Consider the following 25,910-nt stretch of genomic DNA (forward strand, 5'->3'; position numbering starts at 1 on the left):
GTTTGCATACAGGGATCACCCAGGTGGAAGGTGGAAAGTGCTACTCGGGACAGGAGTCAGATGTTGTCAAACGATGCGGGACACCGGAGGTCATTGCAGACCAGTTGTCATCATCCTTCATCCCATCGGCCATACCCGCTGTTGCTGCCAATCCAGGGCCCAGTGTGGCCAATATGTATCACGGAGGGGGTTGCAGACGGGGAAGGGGAGGGGGGAATGTGGTGTCTGTGCCCCTGGCTGGTTCCCCCCTCCCCAGTCGGTGAACCTGGAGGCCATCAGTTTCCCATGCATGTTGACCCTGGCACACATGTTGTGCGGCCTCCCATGCCTGCCCAGGCCCCATGTCGTGCCCATCCTCCACACATCTTCCTCATTGGACGAGGCCTGCCGTTAATCCTCCTCCTCCAGCACATCGCCCCTCTGCTGCCTGCTGCGTGATGTTGTGCAGGACCCATCAGGCCACCGCAATGCAACCCTCCCAGCGCTATACTGGAGGGTCCTCCATACCTGGACACCGCCCCAGTCCCAGGGGGGCACCCCCTGGCAGGGTCTGACCCCAGGCAGCCCGGCAAGTGTCAGGACCAGCAGCCCACGGTCCACCTCTGTGTGTCCTCTCTCTCCCATCAACCATGGCACCTGGTTCTCGATTTTTAAAAGCACAAGCGAACCTCGCTGTCAGAATTCCTCCCAGTGGAGACAGAGAATGGCGGTGGCCCCGAAGAAAACCGGGTCAGGCTCACTAATCATATGCAAACGGCGTTTACTGTGCGTGCAAAGTGGATTGCATTGGCACTGGAGAATTGCGATTTGGCATGAAACTGCCGTCCTTCACGACTTCGGTGTCAAAACTGATTCTCCGACCTTTCCCGATTTGGCATCCGCTAACGGAGAATCCCGACCATGACTTCAGACCTCACCAAGCAGCATGGGGGAAATTTAATGTAATTAATTAAATAAATCATAGAATCATATCATAGAATCAATGGCACGAAGACAGGCCCTTCAGCTCAAACTAGTCCATACCATCCAAAAAGCCCATCTCAGCTAACCGCATATAGAATGGTCAGCATGTAACTACCAATTGTTGTGAAACCCTATCTGGTTCGCTAATGTCCTTGAGGGAAGGACATCTGCAATCCTTACCCAGTCTGGCCTACATGTAACTCCAGACTCACAGCAACATGGTTGATTTAACTGCTCCTCTGGAATGGCTAAGCAAACCACTCAATTTTACCCTGGGTGGGAGACGTCAATGTCCTTGACCAAGAGTGGCTTGGTACCACCACTACTGGTCGAGGTGACCGAGTCCGAAAAGGACATAACTGCTCGGCTGGGTCTGTGGCAGGTGGTGAGGGCACCGACAAGAGAGAAAAACATACCTGACCTCATCTTCACCAACCTGCCTGCCGCATGACAGTAAGGGTAGGAGTTTCCACCGCAGAATCCTGTGGATACAAAGTCCCATCTTCACATTGAGCATACCCTCCATCGGGTTGTGTGGCACTACCACTCAAGCCTGGGCAGCCATGAAGCGCTGTGGGCCATCAGTTGCAACAGAATTATACTAATTTCCCAATATATCCCCCACACTGCCATTACCAGCAAGTTAGGGATTCAGCGCTAGTTAATTGAAGAGTGCAGGAGGGCATGCCAGGAGCAGGAAGTCGGCACCAGCCCTTGGAAAGAGCATCCCATTTAAGCCCATACTTCCAACCTATCCCGATAAACCCAGTAACCCCACCTAATCTATTTGGACATTAAGAGCAATTTAGCACAGCCAATCCACCTAACCTGCACATCTTTGGACTGTGGGAGGAAACTGGAGCACCCGGAGGAAACCCACGCAGCCACGTGAAAAACGTGCAGACTCCGCACAGACAGTGACCCAAGCGGGAATCAAAACTGGGACCCTGGAGCTGTGAAGCAACTGTGCTAACCACTATGCTATCGTGCTGCCCTCTATGCTATCCTGCTGGCCTTTAGACCCCCCACAGCCAGAGGGAACAACATCCTTGCATTCAGTCGGTCCAACCCTGTCAGGATTGTATATTTCAACACGATCCCCTCTCATTCTTCTAAACTCCAGTGAATACAGGTCTAGTCAACCCAATCTCTCTACAATGTTGCCTTCCCACAAATCAGTCTGGTGAACCTTCACTGCATGATCTCTATAGTAAGTATTCCTTTCTTCAGTAAGAAGTCCACGACAGCATGTTTGCTGCACCTGCATGCTTGTTTTCAGTGATTGGTAAATAAGGATACCCTGGTCCCTTGTACGTTAACATTTCCCAATCTGTGACCATTTTAATAACACTCAGCCATTATCTTCTTCCTACCACAGTGGATAACCTCACACTTAATTGTACTACATGTGCCACTGAGCTTGGGTTATTTCCAACTGAACAGGGTTACAAGGCAGGGGTGCCCATTATCTCCGCTTTTGTTTGCCCTAGAAATCAAGCCGCTGGCCATTGTGTTGAGGTCGTCGACCAGATGGAGGGGAAATATAGCATGGGGGGAGGGATCATAGGGTGTCCTTATATTGAATAAACTAATGGGATTAAAGGCAGATAAGTCTCCAAGACCTGTTGGCCTGCACCCTAGGGTATTAAAGGAGGCGGCAGCAGAGATAGTGGATGCATTGTTTACGATATTTCAAAATATCCTGGATTCTAGAAAGGTCCCGGTGGATTGGAAACACATTAATGTAATGCCTCTATTCAAAAAGGGAGAGTGGCAAAAAGTAGGGCCGGGATTCTCCCCTACCCAGCGGGGCAGGGGGTCCCGGCGTATTGGAATGGCGTGAACCACTCCGGCGTCGGGCCGCCCCAAAGGTGCGGAAGTCTCCGCACCTTTAGGGGCCAAGCCCTCATATTGAGGGGCTAGGCCCACGCCGGAGTGGTTTCCACTCCGCCGGCTGGCATGAACGGCCTTTGGCACCACGCCAGCCGGGGCCGAAAGGACTTCGCTGGCCAGCGTAAGTCTGCGGATGCGCTGGAGCGTCAGCAGCTGCTGACCTTGGCGAAGGCGGAAGAAAGCGAGTGCCCCCACGGCACAGGCCCGCCCGCCGATCGGTTGGTCCCGATCGCGGGCCAGGCCACTGTGGGGGCACCCCACCGGGGTCAGATCGCCCTGCGCGCCCCCCCCCCCCCCCAATCCAGGACCCCGCCACCCGCCCGCGCCGCCAATCCCGCCGGTCAGGTGGGTGGTTAAATCCACGCCGGCGGGAGAGGCCTGTCAGCGGCGGGACTTTGGCCCATCGCAGGCCAGAGAATCGCCGCAGGGGGCCCGCCGACCGGCGGGGAGTCGGAGAATCCCGCCCTAGGAAACTATAGGCCGGTTAGCTTGACATCTGTGGTGGGGAAGTTGCTGGAATCAATCATTAAGGAGGAGATAACTGAACATTTGGAAAGACAAATAATAATAATAATCTTTATAGTCACAAGTAGGCTTACATTAACACTGCAATGAAGTTACTGTGAAAAGCCCCGAGTCGCCACATTCCGGCGCCTGTTCGGGTACACCAGGGGTGGGCAAACTACGGCCCGCGGGCCGCATGCAGCCCGCCAAAGGTCTTTATGCGGCCCACCAAGATCAAGTCATTAAAAAAAAAATTTAAAATTTTTTTAGGTTAATGTTGGGTTACTGGTATAGGGTGGATACGTTGACTTGAGTAGTGTGATCATTGCTCGGCACAACATGTGTTTCATGTGAAGTTTCTACTTTAAAATATTAATTAATAAAAATTAATTGCTTTTTTTCTTTAAACTGAGTTACTTTGTTTTTCAAATAAATGTGTTTCATGTAAAGTTTCTACTTTAAAATATTAATTAATAAAAATTAATTGCTTTTTTTTTCTTTAAAAACATTTTATTTTGGCTATTTTAAATATTAATTATTTTACTTAATATACTATGCGGCCCTTTAAAATTGTGAATTTCTGAATGTGGCCCTTGCACGGAAAAGTTTGCCCACCCCTGGGGTACACAGAGGAAGAATTCAGGATATCCCAAATTACCTAATAGCACGTCTTTCGGGACTTGTGGGAGGAAACTGGAGCACCCGGAGGAAACCCACGCAGACACGGGGAGAACGTGCAGACTCCGCACAGACAGTGACCCAGCGGGGAATCAAACCTGGGACCCTGGTGCTGTGAAACAACAGTGCTAACCACTGTTCTACCATGCAGAGTTCCTCAGGGTAGTGTCCCAGGATGGAATGCACATGGTGATCCCAGGATGGAATATCAGAAGGCGAGGTTGAAACCTTGGAGGTGGACCTAGGTGAAGACATCCGAGAGAAGTGTTGTTCCACCCTGGGATCTGACTTCTCCAGTAGTAACATCAGCTGGGATTGTAATACTTGTACATAAAAAGGACAAATCCAACCCAGCCAATTACCAACCCATCAGTATCCTCTTGACCATCAGTTTAAAGTGATGGATGTTGTCAATAACAGTTTTATCAAGCAGTACTTGCTTAATAATAACCTGCTCACTGACTCTCAGTTTCGATTTGTCAGGGTCACTCAATTCCTGACCTCATTACAACCTTGGTTCAAACACAGACAAAAGAGTTGAATGCCAGTGGTGAGGCGAGAGTGACTGCCATTGACATCAAGGCAGCATTTGACCAAGTATGGCATCAAGGAGCCCTAAGCTAAATGAGAGTCAATGGGAATTAGCGGGAAAACCCTCTCTTGGTTGGATTCATACCTGGGTACAAAGGAAGATGGTTGTGGTTTTTAGAGGTTAGTCATCTCAGCTCCAGGACATCACTGCAGAGTTCCTCAGGGTAGTGTCCTAGGGCCAAACATCTTCAGCAATGACCTCCCTTCCATCATAAGGTCAGAAATAGGGTTGCTGATGATTGCACAATATTCAACACCATTCGCGACGTTTCAGATAGCGAAGCAGTCGTGTTTAAATAGAGCAATACCTGGACAATATCCAGGCTTGGGCAGACAAGTGATAAGTAACATTTGTGCCACACAAGTGCCAGACACTGACCATTTCAAACAAGAGAGGATCGAACCATCTCCCCTTGATATTAAATGGCATTACCATCGCTGAATCCCCCACGATCAACATCCTGGGGTTACCCTGGACCAGAAACTGAACTGCACCAGCCATGTAAATACTGTGGTTACTGTGGTGATATGCATCACTGTATATACACAAGGGGTTAATGTAAATACACTACAACTAAGTAACCACTAGAGGGAGCACTAGAGATGTCATGACATGCAGACATACAGCCAATGGGTCATTACAACAGGACACAACCAATGGGTAATCAGGACACCCAGAGGTAGCATTGCCACAGGGTGCACTTCACAACCCATATAAAAAGGACAGGGCACACATGCTCTGCCTCTATCCACAGACATCTAGAGAGTACATCAGGGTTGATCAACAGCATCACACCCAGCGCGTGGCTTAGAGCAGGCTGGTAAAGATAGACTGAATTACTACAGCTAGATTAACAGAGAGTCAAACTCATTTAAGAAATGTGTTTATAGTTCAATAAACAAGTTGACGTCATTTCATGGTCTGGAGCTTCCTTTGTCAAAGCATACATCAAGGAAGCAGCTTATGCTACATAACACAACAGTTACAAGAGCAGGTCAGAGGCTAGGAAGCGAGTAACTCACATCCTGACTCTAAAAAGACTGTCCACCATTTACAAGAAACAATTCAGGAGTGTGAGGGAATACTCGCCACTTGCCTGGATGGGTGCAGCTCCAACAACACTCAAGAAGGTCAACACCATCAAAGACAATGCAGCCCGCTTGATTGCTCCCCCTTCCACAAACATTCAACCCCTCCACCACCACTGATGTACAAGATGTATACAAGAATTCACCAAGTTTCTTTCGACAGCACCTTTCAAACCCCCGATCTCCACCATCTAGAAGGACAAGGGCAGCGGATACCTGGGAACTGCACCATCTACAAGTTTCCCTCCAAGCCACACACCATCCTCACTTGGAAATACATCGCTGTTCCTACACTCTCACTGGGTCAAAATCCTGCAACTCCCCCACTAACAGCACTGTGGGCGTACCTACACCACATGGACTGCAGCAGTTCAAAACACTTGTACAGGTGCTCACCTCAGCTCATGTACAAGTGTTTTGAACTGCTGAAGGGCTATTAGGGATGGACAATAAATGTTGGCCTAGCCAGCACTGGCCACAACCTAAGAGTGAATAAAATATTCCAAACTGTGAGTTGTGAAATGTTTCTTGAGATTGTTGTTTTCAGTTTACTTCATTCCATAAATGATTGAAACATAAATAAATGTAATTCAAGCCTACCATCATCAATACCTTAATAATGATAATTGCTTATTGTCACAAGTAGACTTCAATGAAGTTACTGTGAAAAGCCCCTAGTTGCCACATTCCGGCGCCTGTCCGGGAAGGCTGTTACGGGAATCGAACCGTGCTGCTGGCCTGCTTGGTCTGCTTTAAAAGCCAGCGAGTTAGCCCAGTGTGCTAAACCAGCCCCTATTATATATATAAGCCTTTGGCAGCAAATTACTTTGTATAATCTTTTCTATTTAGTTAGAGGTTAAACAATCTCACCTGAAGAAAGATTTCTGTTGGAATTTGGTTTAAAAGATGCAAGTAGGGATTTTTTTAAAAACTTGCTGAAAAACCTCAAGCAAGATTTTCCATTTGGGATACTGTTTTCCCGCTGGGGGTAATTGCAACTGATTTACCTTCCCCCTGGGGGGTTTCCCTATTGAGTGGATCCCTGGGAGTCTCTCTATTGACGGGATCTGTGGGGGGTGGGGCGGGTTCCCTATTGAGGGGATTCCTAGTGGGGTCCCTATTGAGTGGATCCCTGGGGGATCTCCCTATTGAGGTGATCCCTGGGGGTCTCCCTATTGAGTGGATCCCTGGGGGGGTCTCCCTATTGAGTGGATCCCTGGGGGATCTCCCTATTGAGGTGATCCCTGGGGGGGTCTTCCTATTGAGTGGATTCCTGGGGGATCTTCTGATTGCGTGGATCCCTGGGGATCTCCCTATTGAGGTGATCCCTCCGAGGTCTCCCTATTGAGGGGATCCCTGGGGTGGGGAGTCTCTATTGAGGGAATCCCTGGGGGGGTCTCTCTTGAGGGGATCCCTGGGGGTGGGGGAGCTGTCCTATTGAGTGGATCCCTGGGGGGTCTCCCTATTGAGGGGATCTCTGGGGGGGTCTCTCTATTGAGTGAATCCCTGGGGGGGGGTCTCTATTGAGGGGATCCCTGGGGGTGGGGGAGCTGTCCTATTGAGGGGATCCCTGGAGGGTGGGTTGAGAGGAGGGTCTGGTAGAGGAGGGGTGGTAGGTCATGCATTAGGGAGGGGGGCCCTCGTTTGGAATCGGGTGGCCCTCTGATGCAGATCCCTATGGCACTAGCCCCTTAGCCCACCTCAAGGCCCACCACATCAGGTTCATGTTTGGTGGTACCTGCAGTAATCCCCACCCCCGTGATTCCCGGCACAGAGGGCTGGAGAATAGGGCACCCGGCCCACTAAATGGATGCAAACGGGTCATTAAAACCTATTTGCATTAATTTACATTCTCCAGCTGGCACGACGACGTGAACCCCGATCCTGCCGCCAGTAGGGGTAGGAGCATTGTAATCCGATGGCGCTGTCGACACCTGCTACTGGCAGCGAGCGGCGGAGAATTTTATCATAGAATTTACAGTGCAGAAGGAGGCCATTCGGCCCATCGAGTCTTCACCGGCTCTTGGAAAGAGCACCCTACCCAAGGTCAACACCTCCACCCTATCCCCATAACCCAGTAACCCCACCCAACACTAAGGGCAATTTTGTACACTAAGGGCAATTTAGCATGGCCAATCCACCTAACCTGCACATCTTTGGACTGTGGGAGGAAACCGGAGCACCCAGAGGAACCCCACGCACACACGGGGAGGATGTGCAGACTCCGCACAGACAGTGACCCAAGCCGGAATCGAACCTGGGACCCTGGAGCTGTGAAGCAATTGTGCTATCCACAGTGCTACCGTGCTGCCAATCCAGGTGCTTACCTCAGCTCATGTACAAGTGTTTTGTCTGGACAGTGAGATACTGACTATCGTCAGTAGAGGGCAGCAAACCTCACAGAAACATTAAAACCTTTGTGGGTAGAAGAGGGTAAACATGGAGAGATTGTTTACCCTGACTGGAGAACCTAGAAGCTGGCATCACATCGCAGAGTAAAAGATTCTGACAAAAAGTCTGTGGACAAGAAACAGTGATTCTCTTTCTGTTCTGATAGATGTTGGCAGACCTGCTGCGATTTTTCCAGGAGCCTTTGTTCTTGTTTCAGAATAAAGGATGATCATTTCCAACTGAGCGGAGAAAAATCTTCTTCAGGGATAAATTTCTTCATTCAAAGGGATGTGAATCTTTGGAATTTTCAACTCAGAGAGCTCAGTTATTGATTATATTTAAGACAGACATTAATAGATTGTTAGATATTTAAAGAATGAAGGGGTATGGTATGGGGATAAGGCACATTGTGTTGTTGAGATACAATTAAGGAATGATCTTGCTGAATGGCTTTTGCAGGCTCGAGGGGCTTATTGACCCTCCTCATTCTTATATTCTGATGTTCTTCAATCCTGACATTGTCTGTTAGAGCTCCTGCTTTCAGACTCCACCTAAGAGATGTTTCCTTCCTCTCCCTTTGTTGAATCTCCAGGCACCTTGTGTGACTGACAGGAAAGTTGTTAATCTGAACTCAATCTCCCAAACAGGATGAAATGTGAACAGCTGATCCGGAAAGAACACCCCCTTTCCTTTCTGCTCCCTCTTTGCAGGGAATCACAGGATGCAGAGATCAGAAATTTACCGGAATATCACAACGGACTCCTCTGCAGTTGGCACAGACACATTCCACATGAGCAAATCCCCAATATTCTGCACTCCATCCCCAAAGTACTGCACCCCATCTCCAATATATACACTCCATCCTCAATGTACTGCACCCCATCCTCAATGTACTGCACCCCATCCTCAATGTACTGCACCCCATCCTCAATGTACTGCACCTCATCCTCAATTAACCGTACCCCATCCCCAATATATTGAACCCCATCCCCAATACACTGTAGTCCACCCCCAACATACTGTGCCCATCTCCAATAGGCAGCACGGTAGCACAGTGGTTAGCACTGTTGCTTCACAGCACCATGGACCCGAGTTCGTTTCCCAGTTTGGGTCACTGTGCGGAAACTGAATGTTCTTCCCATGTCTGCGTGTGTGTTTCCTCCGGGTGCTCTGGCTTCCTCCCACAAAGTCCCGAAAGACGTGCTGATAGGTAATTTGGACATTCTGAATTCTACCTCTGTGTACCCGAACAGGTGCCAGAATGTGGCGACTAGGGGCTTTTCACAGTAACTTCATTGCAGCGTTAATGTAAGCCTACTTGTGACACTAATAAAGATTATATATGCCACCCCATCGACAATATACTGCAACCTCACCCCAATATACTGCACCCCATCCCCAAAATACTCTTCCCATCCCCAATATACTGTATTCCATCCCCAATATACTGTACCCCCTCCCCAATATACTGTACCCCCCCAATATACTGTACCCCCTCCCCAATATACTGTACCCCCTCCCCAATATACTGTACCCCCTCCCCAATATACTGTACCCCCTCCCCAATATACTGTACACCTCCCCAATATACTGTACCCCATTCTCAATATACTGCAACCCATCCCCAATATACTGTACCCCATCCCCAATATACTGCACCCCATCCCCAATATACTGCATCCCATTCCCAATATACTGCAACCCCATCCCCAATATACTGAACCCCATCCCCAATATACTGAACCCAATCCCCAATATACTGCAACCCCATCCCCAATATACTGTACCCCCTCCCCAATATACTGTACCCCATCCCCAATACACTGTACCCCATCCCCAATATACTGTATCCCATCCCCAATATACTGTACCCCTCCCCAATATACTGCACCCCATCCCCAATATACTGTACCCCATCCCCAATATACTGCAACCCCATCCCCAATATACTGAACCCCATCCCCAATATACTGCATCCCATCCCCAATATACTGCATCCCATTCCCAATATACTGCACCCCATCCCCAATATACTGTACCCCATCCCCAATATACTGCACCCCCTCCCCAATATACTGCAACCCCATCCCCAATATACTGCAACCCCATCCCCAATATACTGTATCCCATCCCCAATATACTGTACCCCCTCCCCAATATACTGCAACCCCATCCCCAATATACTGCAAACCCATCCCCAATATACTGCACCCCCTCCCCAATATACTGCAACCCCATCCCCAATATACTGCAACCCCATCCCCAATATACTGCAACCCCATCCCCAATATACTGCAACCCCGTCCCCAATATACTGCACCCCCTCCCCAATATACTGCAACCCCATCCCCAATATACTGGAACCCCATCCCCAATATACTGCAACCCCATCCCCAATATACTGTACCCCATCCCCAATATACTGCACCCCATCCCCAATGTACTGCACCCCATCCCCAATATACTGTACCCCATCCCCAATATACTGTACCCCCTCCCCAATATACTGCAACCCCATCCCCAATATACTGTACCCCATCCCCAATATACTGCAACCCCATCCCCAATATACTGCACCCCATCCCCAATATACTGCACCCCATCCCCAATATACTGCAACCCCATCCCCAATATACTGCACCCCATCCCCAATATACTGCACCCCATCCCCAATATACTGCAACCCCATCCCCAATATACTGCACCCCATCCCCAATATACTGCACCCCATCCCCAGTATACTGTACCCCATTCCCAATATACTGCACCCCATCCCCAATATACTGCACCCCATCCCCAATATACTGCAACCCCATCCCCAATATGAAATGAAAATCGCTTATTGTCACAAGTAGCCTTCATTAAAGTTACTGTGAAAAGCCCCTAGTCGCCACATTCCGGCGCCTATTCGGGGAGGCTGGTACGGGAATTGAACCGTGCTGCTGGCCTGCCTGGGTCTGCTTTCAAAGCCAGCTATTAGCTGTGTGCTAAACCAGCCCCTCAATATACAGCACCCCATCCCCAATATACTGTACCCCATCCCCAATATACTGCAACCCCATCCCCAATATACTGCACCCCATCCCCAATATACTGTACCCCATCCCCAATATACTGTACCCCATCCCCAATATACTGCAACCCCATCCCCAATATACTGCACCCCATCCCCAATATACTGCAACCCCATCCCCAATATACTGAACCCCATCCCCAATATACTGCATCCCATCCCCAATATACTGCACCCCATTCCCAATATACTGCAACCCCATCCCCAATATACTGCACCCCATTCCCAATATACTGCATCCTATCACCAATATACTGCATCCCATTCCCAATATACTGTACCCCATCCCCAATATACTGCACCCCATTCCCAATATACTGCATCCCATTCCCAATATACTGTACCCCATCCCCAATATACTGTACCCCATCCCCAATATACTGCACCCCATTCCCAATATACTGCATCCTATCACCAATATACTGCATCCCATTCCCAATATACTGAACCCCATCCCCAATATACTGCACCCCATCCCCAATATACTGCAACCCCATCCCCAATATACTGAACCCCCTCCCCAATATACTGCACCCCATCCCCAATATACTGCAACCCCATCCCAATATACTGTACCCCCTCCCCAATATACTGAACCCCATCCCCAATATACTGAACCCCATCCCCTATATACTGTACCCCCTCCCCAATATACTGTACCCCCTCCCCAATATACTGAACCCCATCCCCTATATACTGTACCCCCTCCCCAATATACTGAACCCCATCCCCAATATACTGCAACCCCATCCCCAATATACTGTACCCCCTCCCCAATATACTGCAACCCCATCCCCAATATACTGTACCCCCTCCCCAATATACTGAACCCCATCCCCAATATACTGTACCCCCTACCCAATATACTGCACCCCATCCCCAATATACTGCAACCCCATCCCCAATATACTGAACCCCATCCCCAATATACTGCAACCCCATCCCCAATATACTGCAACCCCATCCCCAATATACTGCAACCCCATCCCCAATATACTGAACCCCATCCCCAATATACTGCATCCCATTCCCAATATACTGTACCCCATCCCCAATATACTGCATCCTATTCCCAATATACTGAACCCCATCCCCAATATACTGCAACCCCATCCCCAATATACTGTACCCCATCCCCAATATACTGAACCCCATCCCCAATATACTGCATCCCATTCCCAATATACTGTACCCCATCCCCAATATACTGCATCCCATTCCCAATATACTGAACCCCATCCCCAATATACTGCATCCCATTCCCAATATACTGAACCCCATCCCCAATATACTGCAACACCCTCCCCAATATACTGCAACCCCATCCCCAATATACTGTACCCCCGCCCCAATATACTGCACCCCCTCCCCAATATACTGCACCCCCTCCCCAATATACTGAACCCCCTCCCCAATATACTGCAACCCCATCCCCAATATACTGCACCCCATCCCCAATATACTGAACCCCATCCCCAATATACTGCACCCCCTCCCCAATATACTGCACCCCCTCCCCAATATACTGCAACCCCCTCCCCAATATACTGAACCCCATTCCCAATATACTGCAACCCCATCCCCAATATACTGCAACCCCATCCCCAATATACTGAACCCCATCCCCAATATACTGTACCCCCTCCCCAATATACTGTACCCCCTCCCCAATATACTGAACCCCATCCCCAATATACTGCAACCCCATCCCCAATATACTGCACCCCATCCCCAATATACTGCACCGCATCCCCAATATACCGCACCCCATTCCCAAAATACTGTACCCCATCCCCAATATACTGTACCCCATTCCCAAAATACTGCACCCCATTCCCAAAATACTGTACCCCCTCCCCAATATACTGTACCCCCTCCCCAATATGCTGTACACCCTCCCCAATATACTGTACCCCCTCCCCAATATACTGCACCCCATTCCCAATATACTGTACCCCATCCCCAATATACTGTACCCCCTCCCCAATATGCTGCAACCCCATCCCCAATATACTGTACCCCCTCCCCAATATGCTGCAACCCCATCCCCAATATATCACATCCCATTCCCAATATACTGCACCCCATCCCCAATATACGTAACCCACCCCCAATATACTGAACCCCATCCCCAACATACTGCACCCCATTCCCAATATACTGTACCCCATCCCCAATATACTGTACCCCATTCCCAATATACTGTACCCCATCCCCAATATACTGTACCCCATTCCCAATATACTGAACCCCATCCCCAACATACTGCACCCCATTCCCAATATACTGAATCCCATCCCCAATATACTGCACCCCATCCCCAATATACTGTACCCCATCCCCAATATACTGCAACCCCATCCCCAATATACTGTACCCCATCCCCAATATACTGCACCCCCTCCCCAATATACTGTAACCCACCCCCAATATACCGAATCCCATTCCCAATATACTGAATCCCATCCCCAATATACTGCACCCCATCCCCAATATACTGAACCTCACCCCCAATATACAGCACCCCATCGCCAAAATACTGTACCCCATCCCCAATATACTGCAACCCCATCCCCAATATACTGTACCCCATCCCCAATATACTGTACCCCATCCCCAATATACTGCAACCCCATCCCCAATATACTGTACCCCATCCCCAATATACTGCACCCCCTCCCCAATATACTGTAACCCACCCCAATATACTGCACCCCCTCCCCAATATACTGTAACCCACCCCCAATATACTGTACCCCATTCCCAATATACTGAACCCCATCCCCAACATACTGCACCCCATTCCCAATATACTGAATCCCATCCCCAATATACTGCACCCCATCCCCAATATACTGTACCCCATCCCCAATATACTGCAACCCCATCCCCAATATACTGTACCCCATCCCCAATATACTGCACCCCCTCCCCAATATACTGTAACCCACCCCCAATATACTGCACCCCCTCCCCAATATACTGTAACCCACCCCCAATATACTGAATCCCATTCCCAATATACTGAATCCCATCCCCAATGTACTGCACCCCATCCCCAATATACTGCACCCCATCCCCAATATACTGCACCCCATCCCCGATATACTGTACCCCATCCCCAATATACTGCACCCCCTCCCCAATATACTGTAACCCACCCCCAATATACTGAATCCCATTCCCAATATACTGAATCCCATCCCCAATATACTGCACCCCATCCCCAATATACTGAACCTCACCCCCAATATACAGCACCTCATCGCCAAAATACTGCACCCATCCAATCTACGTACCCCGCCCCCAATATATTGCACCATCCCCAATATACTGCAAGCCACCCCCAATGTACTGAGCTCCATCCCCAATATACTATACCCTAACCACAGATACTGTATCCCATCCACAATATACTGTGCCCTATCGACAATATACTGTATTTCATCCCCAATATACTGTATACCATCCCCGATATACTGTACCCAATCCCAATATACTGAACCCCATCCCCTGTATACTGTACCCTAACCATAATATACTGTATCTCATCCACAATATATTGGATCCTTTCCCTAATATACTGTATACCATCCCCAATATACTGTACCCAAATATTCTGTAACCCATCCACAATATACTGTACGCCATATACTGTACCTCAAGGTTTTTCAAACTGCAGGTCGCACCCCACGGTTGGGTCATGGGCGGTTTGCGGTGCAATCAGTCGCAATATTCCCGTTCGGTGGAGAAGCGCCCTATGTCTGTGAATGGCTTTTAAGAATCCTGCCCACGACCAGCTTTTAAATGCGAACGATGCAGTTTTCCAGCCAGAAGCGACAGCAGAGCGCAGGTCACATGCCCGGCACATACACTGACATCACGCGCCCTGCGCGACTATGCTTTTGCCGCAAAATCAGAGGAGAAATTCATCCATTTTTTAGCTACCAGCATGCAAGGCAACAGAACTGTGAAGAACTGAGCTGGATTGTTTTGTTATAAAGGAGAGGGCCAGAGACACAAACAGGCCAGGAAAGCACAGCTATATCTGCTGGGCAGAGCTGCGCAGGAGAGTCCACAAAAGGACAAAGCAGTGCTAGTGTGAGCTGCCCAGGAGAGTCCATGGCAGGACAAAGCAGTGCTAGTGTGAGCTGCTCAGGAGAGTCCATGAAAGGACAAAGCAGTGCTAGTGTGAGCTGCCCAGGAGAGTCCATGGCAGGACAAAGCAGTGCTAGTGTGAGCTGTATACAGAGCTCCGGGGCCTCTGGTGAACAGCTGAAGTAGAAACTTAAATCCAGAACAGAGCAGCAGAAAGATGATTTTTTGAGATATGGCTTTGTCAATTGTGCCAATGCAAAGCAGGATGCGAAGCTCGTGTTTGTTATATGCAGGGACGTACCGGGAAATGCGGGTCATTTGCGAATTCATTTCAATTCTAAATGAACTGAACCATGGATTGCAAGGGAACGGTGAAGAATGCTTGAGGCACTGTGAAGAACTTCCAAAAGTCATTAAAAGTTTGGCAAGTGTAAGCCAAAATGACTTCATGTTCCCAACACTGCTAAGACACATTGAAGAAAACCGTGTTAGTAAGGGAACTGTCAATAGATTGGCAAGCCTTATTCAGTCACACACAGCTGCGATGATCAACAGTTTTTGTCACTACTTTCCGGATGAGAAGTTTCAGATTTTGAAAGAGAAGAGGTGGGTGAAGAATCCTTTTGAGTTCGAGACTCCAGAGTCATATTAACTAACAGCTGACGCCAAATGAAGAGACTGAACTTCTGTGCCTCACCTACGGCAGCACATTAAAAACACATCACAGGTCCATGAGACTGTCAGCATTCTGGAGGATTATCCGGTGCTGAGCAAAACAAGCATTTTGTTGCTTTGCCTTTCAGAATGCTGGCTACAACAAGTCGCATATGGTGGCAGCGGAAACAGCGGCACCAAGAGCGGCCATCTTGGTGGACACCGAAGCAAAGGGAAACCACGGAGTGCAGGGACTCAGCCACATGAAGTGAATGACAAAGACGGCCATCTTGGATAGCCACTGGACAAAGGGAAACCCGTAGGTCCAGGGAAAAGGGTAGAGGTGTTGCCATGTGGAAAGTATGGTGAACGTGGCCACCCTGAATGACCGCCAAACAAAGTGCAGGGTCGCATCCAAGAATTAAGTACGGAAGGGGGGTACAGAACCCCCCCTCATCACGATAGCCACCTAGATCATATGGGGACTTAATGGCCCAGTGAAAAAGTCCAGAGTCTTCACCCATCTGAAAAGTCTGAGGGCTGATGTTATCTTCCTCCAGGAGACACAACTGAGGGAGAAGGACCGACTGCAGGTAAGGAAGAGCTGGGTGGGTTAGACGTGCCAATTGTGTTATGGCATGAGGGCTGGGGGGAGTGGCTATACTACTGAACAAGGTGGCAGCCTTCATGGCAACAAAGACGGTTAAGTACCAGAGGGGTGCTATGTCATGGTTAATGGTGTCCTAGAAGAGGCACCAGTAGTCCTGATAAACCTGTACTCTCTCCAACTGGGATGACATGGATTTCATAAAGAAAACCATGGCATAAATCCCCAACATAGACGCATTCGACTCCTCGTGTGTGTGGGGGGGGGGGGGTACTTTAACTGTGCAGGAGGACCCACGGACAGACAGATCCAACTCTAAATTGGAAAAACTTATGACTAACTAAGGAGCTGAACACCTTCAAGGAGCAGATGGGTGCAGTGGACCCTTGGTGGTTCACGCACCCAGGGGGGAGAGAGGTCTTCTTCTTCTCCCAGGTTCACAGTCTTCTCGCGGATTTACTGCTTTGTAGTGGAGAACTCGGTGCTTCCAAGGGTAGTGGGAACGGAATACTCCGCAAATATAATCTCCGTCCGTATTCCACACTATGTGGGTGTGGGGTTGCAGATGGGCCAGATTCAATGCCCCCCCCCCCCACCCATGGAGGCTGGACATGGCCCTCCTCGCCAACAAGGCATTTTGCGATCAGGTATCACAGGCCATAGATGGTATGTAACCAACAACAGAATGGAGAGATTACACCCTCTGCATTCTGGGAGGCGCTGAAGGCGGTGATCACGGGGCAAATTATTTCATTCAAGGCGCACAAAGACAGGGAGGAGAGGGCGGCCAGGCAACAACTGGTCGACACCATACTGGAGGTGGATCGGCGATACTCCACGGCCCCAACAGTGGAACTGCTGGTGGAGAGGAAATAATTGCAAATGGACTTCAACCTGCTCTCCACAGGGAAAGACAGTACACCAGCTCCACCAGACATGGGGGGGACCTTCCATGAGCATGGAGACAAAGTGGAACCTGGAGATGAGTTTAATACTTCATTTAAATATGCAAATCTGGGCCTTGTTCATCGTGCATTTTCACAAATTGGATGACATCGAACATTAGGGGGTGGGTTGGGGGGGGGGGGGGGGGGGGGGGGGGGGGGTTTGGAATGTATAAATCAATGATGATTCGTTTTCATTGGTGTGAACCAAAAAGTGACCGGTGCCGCGGGCCTGTCGTGGACCCCATTTAGGCGCTCCCGCTATTCTGGGTGGCACAGTGGTTAGCACAGTTGCGTCACAACTCCAGGGTCCCAGGTTCGATTCCCGGTTTGTCTGTGCGGAGTCTGCAAGTTCTCCCTGTGTCTGCATGGATTTCCTCCGGGTGCTCCGGTTTCCTCTCACAGTCCAAAGATGTGCAGGTTAGGTGGATTGGCCATGCTAAATTGCCCTTACTGTCCAAAAAGAAAAGGTGAGGTGGGGTTGCTGGGTGACGGGGATAGGGTGGAGGTGTGGGATTGGGTCGGGTGCTCTTTCCATGGGCTGGGGAAGACTCGAAGGGCTGAATGGCCTCCTTCTGCACTGTAAATTCTTTGATTAGCGTCGAGAAAGTAACGTTCGAGTTGAGGGGTAGGATAGATGGGCTCCACAACTCATGGGCCTTGTTCATCGTGCATTTTCATGAATTGGATGACATCGAACATTAGGGGGTGGGTTTGTGTGTGTGGGGGGGGGGTTGGAATGTATGAATCAATGATGATTCGTTGTCATTGGTGTTTTGTATTCAAAATGTTGGGAGCTGTTTGAGGGTGGGTGGGATGAGGGAATTGTTGGCTTGGGGATTGTCATTGCATTTGTTGTTATTGTTAATTATTTGTTGTAAATATGATTAAAATGTGTAAAAGGAGAATAAAAGTATTTATTAAAAATATATACTGTACCCATCCCCAAAACACCGTACCCTATCCCCAATGCACTGTATCCCATCCCCAATATACTGTATCCTAACCTAATATACTGTATCCCATCCCTAATATACTGTATCCATCCCTAATACACTGTACCCCATCCCTAATACACTGTACCCCATCCCTAATACACTGTACCCCATCCCTAATATACTGTACCCCATCCCTAATACACTGTACCCCATCCCTAATACACTGTATCCCATCCCTAATATACTGTACCCCATCCCTAATATACTGTATCCCATCCCTAATACACTGTACCCCATCCCTAATACACTGTACCCCATCCCTAATACACTGTACCCCATCCCTAATATACTGTACCCCATCCCTAATACACTGTACCCCATCCCTAATACACTGTACCCCATCCCTAATATACTGTATCCCATCCCTAATACACTGTACCCCATCCCTAATACACTGTATCCCATCCCTAATATACTGTATCCCATCCCTAATATACTGTACCCTAACACAATATACTGTATCCCATCCCTAATATACTGTACCCCATCCCTAATACACTGTATCCCATCCCTAATGTATTGTACCCCATCCCCAATATACTGTATCCCATCCCTAATATACTGTACCCCATCCCCAATATACTGTACCCCATCCCTAATATACTATATCCCATCCCTAATATACTGTACCCTAACCCAATATACTGTATCCCATCCCTAATATACTGTACCCCATCCCTAATACACTGTACCCCATCTCTAATATACTGTACCCCATCCCTAATATACTGTACCCCATCCCTAATACACTGTACCCCATCCCTAATATACTGTACCCCATCCCTAATACACTGTATCCCATCCCTAATACACTGTATCCCATCCCTAATATACTGTATCCCATCCCTAATATACTGTATCCCATCCCTAATACACTGTATCCCATCCCTAATACACTGTACCCCATCCCTAATATACTGTACCCCATCCCTAATACACTGTACCCCATCCCTAATATACTGTACCCCATCCCTAATATACTGTATCCCATCCCTAATATACTGTATCCCATCCCTAATACACTGTATCCCATCCCTAATACACTGTACCCCATCCCTAATATACTGTACCCCATCCCTAATACACTGTACCCCATCCCTAATATACTGTACCCCATCCCTAATACACTGTATCCCATCCCTAATACACTGTACCCCATCTCTAATATACTGTACCCCATCCCTAATACACTGTATCCCATCCCTAATATACTGTATCCCATCCCTAATATACTGTACCCCATCCCCAATATACTGTACCCCATCCCTAATATACTGTATCCCATCCCTAATATACTGTACCCTAACCCAATATACTGTATTCCATCCCTAATATACTGTACCCCATCCCCAATATACTGTACCCCATCCCTAATACACTGTACCCCATCCCTAATATACTGTACCCCATCCCTAATATACTGTACCCCATCCCTAATACACTGTACCCCATCCCTAATACACTGTACCCCATCCCTAATACACTGTATCCCATCCCTAATATACTGTACCCCATCCCTAATACACTGTATCCCATCCCTAATATACTGTATCCCATCCCTAATACACTGTATCCCATCCCTAATACACTGTACCCCATCCCTAATATACTGTACCCCATCCCTAATACACTGTACCCCATCCCTAATATACTGTACCCCATCCCTAATATACTGTACCCCATCCCTAATATATTGTACCCCATCCCTAATACACTGTACCCCATCCCTAATACACTGTATCCCATCCCTAATATACTGTACCCCATCCCTAATACACTGTATCCCATCCCTAATATACTGTACCCCATCCCTAATATACTGTACCCCATCCCTAATACACTGTACCCCATCCCTAATACACTGTATCCCATCCCTAATATACTGTACCCCATCCCTAATATACTGTACCCCGTCCCTAATACACTGTACCCCATCCCCAATATACTATACCCCATCCCTAATATACTGTACCCCATCCCTAATATACTGTACCCCATCCCTAATACACTGTACCCCATCCCCAATATACTATACCCCATCCCTAATATACTGTACCCCATCCCTAATACACTGTACCCCATCCCTAATATACTGTACCCCATCCCTAATACACTGTACCCCATCCCCAATATACTGTACCCCATCCCTAATACACTGTACCCCATCCCTAATACACTGTACCCCATCCCTAATACACTGTACCCCATCCCCAATATACTGTACCCCATCCCTAATACACTGTACCCCATCCCTAATACACTGTACCCCATCCCTAATATACTGTACCCCATCCCTAATATACTGTATCCATCCCTAATATACTGTACCTCATCCCTAATATACTGTACCCCGTCCCTAATACACTGTACCCAATCCCCAATATACTATACCCCATCCCTAATATACTGTACCCCATCCCTAATATACTGTACCCCATCCCTAATACACTGTACCCCATCCCTAATATACTGTACCCCATCCCTAATACACTGTACCCCATCCCTAATATACTGTACCCCATCCCTAATATACTGTACCCCATCCCTAATACACTGTACCCCATCCCTAATATACTGTACCCCATCCCTAATACACTGTACCCCCATCCCTAATACACTGTACCCCATCCCTAATACACTGTACCCCATCCCCAATATACTGTACCCCATCCCTAATACACTGTACCCCATCCCTAATACTGTACCCCATCCCTAATATACTGTACCCCATCCCTAATACACTGTACCCCATCCCTAATATACTGTACCCTATCCCCAATATACTGTACCCTATTCCAATATAATGTACCTTATCCCAATATACTGTACTGTATTCCAAGATAATGTACCTTATCCCAATATACTGTACCCTGTCCCAATACATTGTACCCCATCCCCAATATACTGTACCCTGTTCCACTATATCCCCAATGCATTATACTCTACCCCATCCCCAATATACTGTACCCATTGTCAATTTACTGTACTCATCCCCAATATGAAAAAAATGAAAATCGCTTATTGTCACAAGTAGGCTTCAAATTAAGTTACTGTGAAAATCCCCTAGTCACCACATTCCGGCGCCTGTTCAGGGAGGCTGGTACGGGAATTGAACCGTGCTGCTGGCCTGCCTTGGTCTGCTTTCAAAGCCAGTGATTTAGCCCTGTGCTAAACAGCCCCTTTATGCCCCAATATGCTGTGTCCCAGCCCCAATATACTGTACCCCATCCCCCAATACACTTTATCTCATCCCCAATATATTGTACCCTAACTCAACATACTGTACCCACCCCCAATATACTGTACCCCATTCCCAATATACTGTATCCCATCCCCAATATACTGTACCCCATCCCCAATAGCTGTATCCCCCATCGGGAGGGGCAGGGTTGGCAGCTTAATGTTCCAGGGTACAGATGCTATGCAAAAGATCAAACAGGGGGTAAGAGAGGAGGGGGAGTTGCATTTTTAATTAGGGAGAATATCACGGCAGTACTGAGAGGGGATATATCCGAGGGGTAGAACTGAAAAATAAGAAGGGAGCGATCACTTTGATAGGATTGTACTACAGGCCCCCAAATAGTCAGCGGGAAATTGAGGCGCAAATATGTAAGGAAATGACAGATAGCTGCAAGAAAAATTAGGGTGTAATAGTTGGGGACTTTCCCAACATTGACTGGGAAAACATTATGGGCTTGGATGGAGAGAACTTTGTGGAGTGTATTCAGTAGGAATGGTCCAACTGGAGAGGGGGCAAAACTTGACCTCCTCTTGGGAAATAAGGAAGGGCAGGTGACAGAAGTGTTGGTGAGGGATCACTTTGGGACCAGTGACCATAATTCCATTAGTTTTAAGATAGCTATGGAGAATGATCGGTCTGGCCCAAAAGTTAAAATTCTAAATGGGGCAAGGCCAATTTTCATGGTATTAGACAGGAACTTTCAAAAGTTAATTGGGGGAGTATGTTGGCAGGCAAAGGGACAGCTGGTAACTGGGAGGCTTTCAAAAATGTGTTAACCAGGGTTCAGGGTAAGCACATTCCTTTTAGAGTGAAGGGCAAGGCTGGTAGAAGTAGGGAACCATGGATGATTCAGGATACTGAGGCCCTGGTCAAAAAGAAGAAGGAGGCATAAGGCATGCATAGGCTGCTGGGATCAAGTGGATCCCTTGAAGAGTGTAGAGGTTGTCCGAGTAGAGTTAAGAGAGACATCAGGAGGGCAAAAGGGGAACATGAGATTGCTTTGGCAGATAAGGCAAAGGAGAATCCAAAGAGCTTCTACAAATACATAAAGGGCAAAAAAGTAACAGGGGAGAGAGTAGGGCCCCTTAAGGATCTACAAGGTCATCTATGTGTGGATCAACAAGAGATGGGTGAGATCCTAAATGAATATTTCTCATTGGTATGTACAGTTGAGAAAGGCATGGATGTTTGGGAACTTGGGGAAATAAATAGTGATGTCTTGAGGAATATACATATTACAGAGAAGGAGGTGCTGGAGGTATTAAAGCACATCAGGGTAAATACATTCCCAGGACCTGGTAAAATGTATCCTAGGACGTCGTGGGAGGCTAGGGGAGAAATTGCAGGTCCCCTACCAGAGATACTTAAATCGTCGACAGTCACAGGTGAGGTGCCTGAAGATTGGAGGGTAGCAAATGTTGTGCCTTTGTTTAAGAAGGGCCACAGGGAAAAGCCTGGGAACTGCAGACCGGTGAGCTGAAGGTAGTGGTGGGTAAGTTGTTAGAAGGTATTCTAGAGACAGGATAAAAGGCATTTAGAGAGGCAAGGACTGATTAGGGACACAGCATGGCTTTGTGAGTGGAAAATCATGTCTCACGAATTTGAGTTTTTTGAAGGGTAACCAAGAAGGTAGATGCAGTGCAGTAAACACTGTCTACATGGACTTTAGCAAGGCCTTTGACAAGGTACCGCATGGTAGATTGTTGCATAAGGTTAAATCTCACGGGGTCCAGGGTGATATAGCCAATTGGATACAAAATTGGCTTGACGACAGCAGACTGGGTGGTTGTAGAGGGTTGTTTTTCAAACTGAAGGCCTGTGACCGGGGGTGTGCCTCAGAGATCGGTGCTGGGTCCACTGTTACTTGTTATTTATATTAATGATTTGAATGAGAATTTAGGAGGCAAATTAGTAAGTTTGCAGATGGCACCAAGATTGGTGGCATAGTGGATAGTGAAGAAGATTATATAAGATTGCAACAGGATCTTGACCAATTGGGCCAGTGGGCTGATGAATGGCAAAAAGAGTTTAATTTAGATAAATGTGAGGTGATGCATTTTGGTAGATCGAACCGGGGCAGGACCTACTCAGTTAATGGTGGGGAGTTGGGCAGCATGGTGGCCTAGTGGTTAGCACAACCGCCTCACGGCGCTGAGGTCCCAGGTTCGATCCCGGCTCTGGGTCACTGTCCGTGTGGAGTTTGCACATTCTCCCCGTGTCTGCGTGGGTTTCGCTCCCACAATCCAAAAAAAATGTGCAGAGTAGGTGGATTGGCCACACTAAATTGCCCCTTAATTGGAAAACATAATTGGGTAATCTAAATTTATAAAAAAAAAATTTTTAAAAAAAATAAATAAAAAAAAATGGTGGGGAGTTGGAGAGAGTTATAGAACAAAGAGATCTAAGAGTACAGGATCATTGCTCCTTGAAAGTGGAGTCACAGGTGGACAGGGGGGTGAAGAAGGCATTCAGCATGTTTGGTTTCGTTGGTCAGAACATTGAATACAGGAGTTGGGACGTCTTGCTGAAGTTTTACAAGACAATAGTAAGACCTAACTTGGAATACTGTGTATAGTTCTGGTCACCCTATTATAGAAAGGATATTATTTAACTAGAAAGAGTGCAGAAAAGATTTACTAGGATTCTACCGGGCCTTGATGCTTTGAGTTATAAGAAGAGGCTGGATAGACTGGAACTTTTTCCCCTTAGGAGGCTTCGGGTGATCTTATAGAGGTCTATAAAATAATGAGGGCCACACATAAGGTAGATAGTCAACATCTTTTCCCAAAAGTAGGGGAGTCCAAAACTAGAGGGCATAGGTTTAAGGTGAGAGGGGAGAGATACAAAAGGGTCCAGAGGGGCAATTTTTTTCACAAAGAGGGTGGTGAGTGTCTGGATTGAGTTGCCAGAGGCAGTAGTAGAGGCTTTTAATTTTGTCTTTTAAAAAGCATTTTGACAGTTATATGGGAAAGATGGGTATAGAGAGATATGGGTTAAATGCGGGCAATTGGGACTAGCTTAGTGGTAAAAACTGGGCGGCATGGACAAGTTGGGCCGATGGGCCTGTTTTCATGAATAACCTTCTATTTTAATATATATACACCATCCTGAATACATTACACCCCAGGCCCAATATACTGTACCCAATATAATATACGGTATCCCCACGGCAATATAATGTACGCCATCCCCGATATACTGTGCCCCATCCCCAATATACTGTACCCTAACCCAATATACGGTATCCCCATGGCAATATAATGTACGCCATGCCCAATATACTGTACGCCATCCCCAATATATTGTACCCCATCCCCAATATATTGTACCCCAGCCCCAATATACTGTACCCCATCCCCAATATACTGTACCCTATCCCCAATATATTATATCCCATCCCCAATATATTGTACCCTATCCCCAATATATTGTACCCCATTCCCAATATTCTGTACTCCATCCCCAATATACTATATCCCATCCCCAATTGGGGCTGGTTTAGCTCACTGGGCTAAATCGCTGGCTTTTAAAGCAGACCAAGCAGGCCAGCAGCACGGTTCAATTCCCGTACCAGCCTCCCCGGACAGGCGCCGGAATGTGGCGACTAGGGGCTTTTCACAGTAACTTCATTGAAGCCTACTCGTGACAATAAGCGATTTTCATTTTTCATTTTCATATACTGTATCCCCACCGCAATATACTGTACCCCATCTCCAAAATACTGTGCCTATCCACAATATACTGTACCCATCCACAATATACTGTACCCATCCACAATATATTGTCCCATCCACAATATACTGTACCTATCCATAATATATTGTATCCTATCCACAATATGCTGTACCCATCCATAATATACTGTACTCCATCTCCAATATACTGCACCTCATCCTCAATATACTGTACCCTTTCCCCAATGTAGGACAGCATGGTAACACAAGTGGCTAGCGCTGTGGCTTCACAGCGCCAGGGTCTCGGGTTCGATTCCCCGCTGGGAATCTGTGCGGAGTCTGCACATTCTCGCCGTGTCTGCGTGGGTTTCCTCCAGGTGCTCCGGTTTCCTCCCACAGTCCAAAGACGTGCAGGTTAAGTGTGACTGTGCTAAATTGCCCTGAGTGTCCAAAAAGTTTAGGAGGGGTTATTGGGTTATGGGAATAAGGTGGAAGTGAAGGCTTAAGTGGGT

The 25,910-nt window shown here is 47.7% G+C and overlaps 1 protein-coding gene across 2 annotated transcripts in view; it reads right to left on the reverse strand.

Moving 5' to 3' along the window:
• The window catches only part of elk3 (ETS transcription factor ELK3), a 121,775-nt gene that overhangs the window by 26,611 nt on the left and 69,254 nt on the right, over positions 1-25,910 (reverse strand). The gene's annotated exons all lie outside the window — the stretch shown is intronic.

This window comes from Scyliorhinus canicula, chromosome 11, assembly GCF_902713615.1.
Source record: "Scyliorhinus canicula chromosome 11, sScyCan1.1, whole genome shotgun sequence".
In the NCBI taxonomy this organism is placed as follows: domain Eukaryota; kingdom Metazoa; phylum Chordata; class Chondrichthyes; order Carcharhiniformes; family Scyliorhinidae; genus Scyliorhinus; species Scyliorhinus canicula.